The sequence below is a fragment of the Lepidochelys kempii genome, chromosome 24, assembly GCF_965140285.1.
Source record: "Lepidochelys kempii isolate rLepKem1 chromosome 24, rLepKem1.hap1, whole genome shotgun sequence".
Lineage (NCBI taxonomy): Eukaryota > Metazoa > Chordata > Testudines > Cheloniidae > Lepidochelys > Lepidochelys kempii.
In genome coordinates this window covers 18756321-18763558 of record NC_136403.1, presented here as the reverse complement: position 1 = coordinate 18763558, position 7238 = coordinate 18756321, and the positions used below count along the sequence as shown (strand labels likewise).

The following is a 7238-nucleotide window of genomic DNA, read 5'->3' as shown; positions in this document are numbered from 1 at the left end:
GGCCAGCGGGTCTGAGTCCGTCTGTCCTTCCTTCTTCTCGTTCCTCCTCCATCTCTCGCCCGAGCTTGGGGTCATCCCGATGAGGAGCAGCACCCCCGTTCACATGTCGTCCTGCCTAGAAATGTTCCCCTGCCTGTCAGTGCTGAGATTCCTGCCAGGACTCCTGGCTTCATTCCCTGGGTTTGAAAGGGGAATGGGGGTGCAAAGGGGGGGAGCTGGGAGCCAGGACTTCTGGGCTCATTCCCCAGCTGTCGAAGCGGGCTGGGGTGTAGTGAGTTTGAGCAGAGATGGCTACAAATCAGGACTCCCGGGCTCTGTCCGTGGCTCTGAAAGAGGAGTGGGATCTCGTGGGTTAGAGTGGGCTGGGAGTCAGGAGTGAGGACTTCTCAGCTGTCTTCTTGGTTTTAACCCTGAATTGAACACATCTTTTTTCTACCTCAGTTTCCATATTTCTTTGATAGGGATAATATAACTTTGCAACCATCTAGGGGCATAGAAGGGGCGGGGAAGGTGTTCTGAGGTTTAATTGATGTTTCCACATGAAAGCTCTAAAAAAACCAAAGTGGGAAAATCTTCCTTTCTTTCTTTCTTAAAACTACCTTATGCTCACGTAATGAATTTAAAGGCCCCCATGCTCTGGAGAGGAAAGAGTTCATGCTCCTGGGATCGCTGGCTGGAGACGAACAGCCATCAATCCAAAGGCTTAACAAGCGTGAATTGTATTCTGAAGAAGAGAATTGGCAGGATCAGCGATGAAAAGTGGGCTGAAGTCGAGTGTGGCTGAGCTGATGTAACTCTGAGAGGCAGAGGCCTGGAGCAGAGAGTGACGGCGGGGTGTGTGTGTGTGTGAGAAAGGTTCACCACAAAGCCAGGCAGAAACCCCTCTTCAGAACAGCCGAATTCTTGTTTTTCTGCCTACACAGACGTGTGGGGTTTGTTCGCAGGCACAAGCTGCACCCCAGATAGCCACGTCAGCAGGTGAAAATGTATTGTAGCCACAGACACTCAGGCAGCAAACAGACTTGTCTGCTGCATTAAGTCAGATACAAATGACCAGCTAGCAAGATGCCTTTCCCCATCCAGAGAGTTAAATGGAACTGGGCAGAACTGCTGCAAAAGCAGGTGGCATTTCTCCAAGATCTGCCTGCCCACACGTTCAGTGAGGAGGCATTGGTGGTAACAACTCCCACAGCGCCACCTCTTGGTTGCTGGTGGTATTTCGTCCACAGGCACTGCCTGGGGAGGAGTGGGGAGCTGGGGTTTGTACTGAGAAGGGATTTTTCCAACCTCCAGGGAGCGCTCTGCAATGCGAGGTGTGTGCGTCCAGAGAGCAATTGTGCTCCGGCCCCCTGCAGCCCTGCGCCCCCTCGGAAGCGACCTGCGTCACTGTCGTGGCAGAGATGAGGCTGGGTGAGTGAAAGAAGATTCCTACTAAGTGTAGACACCATTGTCCTCCTGAAGCCAGGGGTCGAACCCAGGAATCCTGGCTCCCAGCCCCTGCCCCTACTCTAACCAATAGTCTCCGCTCCTCTCCAGGAGCAGGGACTGCTCCGTCTGGAATGATAATGTCATAGACGGGGGATGGGATGAGATGGGAATTGCAGTGGGTGACTGTGGGGCCTGGATCATAAGGAGAGAGGATTTTATCGGCGGTCGGAGGGGAGATGAGATTAGTTGGGGGTGGGGTGGATGGAACAAAATGGGAGGATGAAGAAGCTGGGGGTCCACTGGGGAGCTGAGAGGTGATGCTCTGTTTCCCTTCCACAGAGGGATCCTCCTTCTCCTACACGGGTAAATCGTGCCTGGAGCCCAAGAACTGTGAGCCCGGCCCCTTCTCGCTGACCTACCCACACAATGTCACCGTGCGGGCGAACATCGCCTGCTGTGACACCGACGGCTGCAACGCCGGGGCCATCCCAGGTGTGTGTCTGCTGCAAACCTAGAGCCCTGCTCCGGCCATACCTGCCTGGAGAGTACCCAGGAGTCCTGGCTCCCAGCCCAAAGCCCCCATTCCTAACCACTAGACCCCACTCCCTTCCCCGAGCTGGGATTGAGCCCAATGTGTGGTGACTCCCCACCCTTGGCTGACTGTGTGTGTCTGACTGTTCTCAGTGCCAACTGTGAGCTCCGTCCCCAACGGCCAGCAGTGCCAGTCGTTCCTCAGAGTGGGGCCATATAACTGGAACGAGAAGGATGTCTTGGCCTGCACCGGCGCCGAGGACCATTGTGTTGTGGAATCTGGGAAATTAAGACTGGGTAAGTCCTCCAGATGCGGGCGGGGTCTGAACACGGAGTACGAGGTGGAGCCCAGGTGTCCTGGCTCAGTCCCAGCCCCCCTTGCTCTGACCCACTAGACTCCAGTCCCCTGGCAGAGTTGCAGAGAGAACCCAGGAGTCCTACTTGCCGAGATGCCAAAGGAGCACCCAAGGAGGATAAGGCCACTGCGGAGAAAGTAAATGAATTCTCTGCATCAGTCTTCACGGCTGAGGCCTGGAGGGAGATTCCCAAACCGGAGCCATTCTGCTTTGGTGACAAATCTGAGGAACTGTCCCAGATTGAGGAGTCATTACAGGAGTTTTTGCAAGAAATTGATAAATTAAACAGTAATAAGTCACCAGGACCAGATGGGTTTCACCCAAGAGTTCGGAAGGAACTCAAACGTCAAATTACAGAACTACTAACTGTGGTTTGTAACCTACCATTTAAATCAGCTTCTGTCTCAACTGGCTGGAGGATGGCTAATGACACACCTGTTTCGAAAAAGGGCTCCAGAGGTGATCCCGGCAACTACAGGCCAATAAGTTTGACTTCAGTACAGGGCAAAGTCATTGAAACTAGAGGAAAGAAGAGAACTGTCAGCCACATAGATGAACATAATTTGTTGTGGAAGGATCAACATGGTTTCGGTAAAGGGAAATCACGCCTCACCAGTGTACTAGAATTCTCTGAGGGGGTCAACAAGAGTGTGGACAAGGGGGATCCCATGGATATAGTGTACTTAGATTTTCAGAAAGCGTCCCTCACCAAAGGCTCTTAAGCAAAGTGAGCTGTCATGGGATAAAATCCTCTCATGGCTCAGTAACTGGTTAAAAGATAGGGAAAAAAGGGTAGAAAGAAATGGTCAGTTTTCAGAAGGGAGAGAGGTAAATAGTGGGAGTCCCTCAGGGATCTGCACTGGGCCCAGTGCTTTTCACCATATTCCGAAATGTTCTGGAAAAAGGGGTAAATAGTGAGGTGGCAAAATTTGCAGAAGATACAAAGCTACTCAAGATAGTGAAGTCCAAAGCAGACTGTGAAGAGGTACTAAAGGGTCTCTCAGAACTGGGTGACTGGGCAACAAAATGGCAGAGGAAATTCAGTGTTGATAAATGCAAAGTAATGCACATGGGCAAATGTAATCCCAAGTAGACATACACAATAATGGGTCAAATTTACCACTCAAGAAAGATCTTGGAGTCACTGTGGAGAGTTCTCTGAAATCATCCACTCCATGTGCAGTGGCCGTCAAAAAAGCAAACAGAATGCTGGGAGTCATTCATAAAGGGACAGAGAATAGGACAGAGATCTAACCCCAAAGATCGTGTTGCCTCAATATAAATCCATGGGACGCCCACAGCTTGAACACTGCGGACGGATGTGGTCGCCCTGTCTCAAAAAAGATCTATTGGAATTGGAAAGGCTTCAGAAAATGCCAACCAAAATGATGAGGGGGATGGATTGGCTGCCATATGAGGAGAGATTAATAAGAGTGGTACTATTGAGCCTGGAAAAGAGACGGCTAAGGGGGGAGATGATCGAGGTCTAAAGAAGGTTGAAGGGTGTGGAGGAAGGAAATAAGGAAGTGTTATTTACTCCTCCTAAAATAAGAACGAGGGGTCACCACAGGCAGCAGGTATAAAATAAACCAAAGGAAGTACTGCTTCACACAATGCACTAGAAACCTGTGGAACTTATTGCCGGGGAAAGTTGTGAAGGCGCAGACTATAACAGGGTTCAAACAGGAACTAGAGAAGTTGTTGGAGGACAGGTCCATCTGCGGCTATTAGCCGGGATGGGCAGGGAAGGTGGCCCTAGCCTCTGTTTGCCAGAAGCTGGGAATGGGCGACAGGGTATGGATCACTGGATGATTCCCTGTTCTGTTCATTCCCTCTGGGGCACCTGGCATTGGCCAGAGGATACTGGGCTAGATGGACCTTTGGGGTGACCCAGGAGGGCCATTCCTCTTCTGTTCTCATGTTGTTCCAGGCTCCCTGCTCTGAGCACTAGACCCCAGTCTGCCTGCAGAGCCGGGTGCAGTCCTGCTGGGAGGGGAGTGTGTGAGAGACCTCATGAGGGTCGCGGGGGTGGGGAGAATTGGGAACCCCCGATCACGTCTCTCCCCCTGTCCAGGTCACATCAAACTGAGGATGATTGCGGGTGGATGTGGCTCCCCTGGCGCCTGCGTGAAGAGAGCGTTGGTGAAGAAATACGCCCAGGGCGTGCCGGAGATCCTGAGCCAGGCCAAGTGCTACGCAGCTCCCAGGGCCGGTGGAGGCATCAGGGAGCCCTGAGCCCCGGCCTGGCATCCTCCCCTTCTGCTGCGTGCCGGGCTGCAGTGCACCTCCCTTCAGCAGCCTCCGGCTGGTGGTTCTCTTTGGGGGGATTGCGGGTTCCTTTTGTGCATTGGCTGAATAAAGCGAGTTCTGGGGAAAGCACCCCCCTTGCTCCTTGTCCCCTGACCGCCCCCTACCGGGCGCCTCCCGCCCCTATCTGTGCACGAGTGATGCTGGCAGGAAGAGAACCCGGGAGTCCTGACTCCCAGTACCACACCCTGTAACCCACCAGACCCCACTCCCTTTGAAAGGCAGGGATAGAGCCCAGGAGTCCTGGCTCCCAAGCCCCCTGCTCTAACCATTGGACCCCTCTCCCCTTGCAGGGCCAGGGAATGGAACCCAGGAGTCCTGTCTGGACCCCCTCCCGGAAGGCAAGGCCCATTGCCGGGGAAAGGCACCGGCTGGCTGAGCTCCCCAGGGGAAGGAGGGCTGTGGGAAGGAGAGGCCGTGGCTCACCCAGCTGTCCAGGCGGGCGGGAACGCCCTGGAGGGGAGAAATGTCCTTCTAGGTTGATTTTGCAGGGCTCAGTTCGTCCCGCTCTCTGGAGCGGCTCCACTGGGAGTGCCGGGCTCAGAGAAGGTGTCAGGAAACAGGGCAGATCCCCCCAACCGGTGGTGCTCTGTGAGCAGATTTCACCCAGTGTGAACTCCTGGATTGCTGCCCCCGTCTGACCCCGGAGTCACAGCCAGTCCCCTCAGAGACTCTCAGACAAGCCGGACTTTGTGAGGAAAGGTCACGTACACCCCAAACCAGCCCACCCAGGTTGTTCCCAGCCCCAGGAGACCGGTCACTTACCCCAGAGCCACGGGACCCCAGATCCTCCACCAAAGGCAACGCTGGCAGCCAGGTCTGTAGGAAACTCGCTAAAGGGTCGTGAGCTAAGGAAAGGGAATGAGGGTCACAAGGGGTTAAAGCAGGTAAAATTCATGCCCGGGTGAGTCGCAGTCTGTAATTCCAAACGGTGGCAGTGATGGAAGAACCTGCCATTCTCCCAAGTCTTTTCAGGTGCCCCCAATCCGTCTCCAGGGATCCCCGCTTTGCATCCGGTTCCGGTCCCTGTAAGAGTCCAGCCAGCCCAGCGAGGCAGGATCCTTCCCTGAATCCATCCTTACAGCTTCTTCTCCCAGAGAACAAGCTGGCAGGGCCCCCACCCACGTGGGCTTTGCCTTCGATGCGGGGAGGGAGGAACGCGTTGGTCAGCACACACGATGGCCCCTGCCTTTGGACTCAGCACTTTCCTGGTGCTAAAGTTCCTGATTAGCATCCCTCCACCGTCTCTGCTGGGTCAGTGAGTCCCAGGGCTGTGCTCAGGGTGAATGGTTGTTACTCCGCTAAAACAGCAGACGGGGAAGGGAAAACCATACCACGGCCCACTGGTTTTCATGAAATCGAAACTCCAAACACACTGGTCTACCTTCGCCATGCCTTTGATCTAGGCCAGGGGCTCTCGACCTTTCCAGACCGCTGTACCCCTTGTGGCAGTCTGATGTGTCTTGCATAGCCCAAGTTTCCCCTCACTTAAAGCTACTTGCTTCCAAATCCAGACATGGAGTCTAAATTAGCTGTTCCCAGTCAAGAAAGAGATCTTGGAGTCACAGTGGATAGTTCACAGTACGCAGTGCATGTCAAAAAAGAGAACAGAATGTTGGGAATCATTAAGAAAGGGAGAGATAATGAGACAATAAATGTCATATTGCCCCTATATAAATCCATGCTACTCCCATTCTTGAAAACTGTGTGGAGATGTGGTCACCCCAGCGTATAAAAGAGATATCGGAATTGGAAAAGATTCAGGAAAGGGTCATAAAATTATTAGGGGGATGGAACAGCTTCCGTGAGGAGAGATTCATAAGAGTGGGACTTTTCAGCTTGGAAAAGAGACGGACAAGGGGGGATAGGAGAGAGGTCTAGAAAATCATGAGTGGTGTGGAGAAAGTAGATAAGGAAGTGTTATTTACTCCTTCTCATAACATAAGAACTAGGGGCCAGCAAATGAAATTAAGAGGCGGTAGGTTTAAAAAAACAAAGGGAAGTGTTTTTTCACATAATGCACCATCAACCTGTGGAACTCCTTGCCAGAGGAATGTGCGAAGTCCAAAAGTAAACTGGGTTCAAAAAAGAGCTAGATAAATTCATGGAGGATAGGGCGATCAATGGCTATTAGCCAGGCTGGGTAGGGATGGTGTCCTTAGCCTCTGTTTGCCAGAAGCTGGGAATGGATGACAGGGGATGGAACACTTGATGTTTGATTACCTGTTCTGTTCATTCCCTCTGGGCAGCTGGCATTGGCCACTGTCGGAAGACAGGATACTGGGTTAGATGGACCTTTGGTCTGACCCAGTGTGGCCCTGTCAGGGTTCCTTCCCCACTCTGAACTCGAGGGTACAGATGTGGGGACCCGCAGGAAAGACCCCCTCAGCTTATTCTTACCAGCTTAGGTTAAAAACTTCCCCAAGGTACAAACTTTGCCTTGTCCTTGAACCGTACGCTGCCACCACCAAGCGTCTTACACAAAGACCAGGGAAAGAGCCCACTTGGAGACGTCTTCCCCCAAAATATCACCCCAAGTCCTACACCCCCTTTCCTGGGGAAGGCTTGATAAGAATCCTCCCCAATTTGTACAAGTGAACACAGACCCAAACCCTT

At 52.8% G+C, this 7238-nt stretch overlaps 1 long non-coding RNA gene across 1 annotated transcript; it reads left to right on the top strand.

The window, feature by feature from the left end:
* The first annotated feature begins 2169 nt into the window (after nt 1–2169).
* On the top strand, nt 2170–4691 carry LOC144929855 (uncharacterized). The gene is made up of 2 exons (XR_013634981.1): nt 2170–2256; nt 4390–4691. It is a non-coding gene; the product is annotated as an uncharacterized LOC144929855 (long non-coding RNA).
* Nucleotides 4692–7238: the final 2547 nt, after the last annotated feature.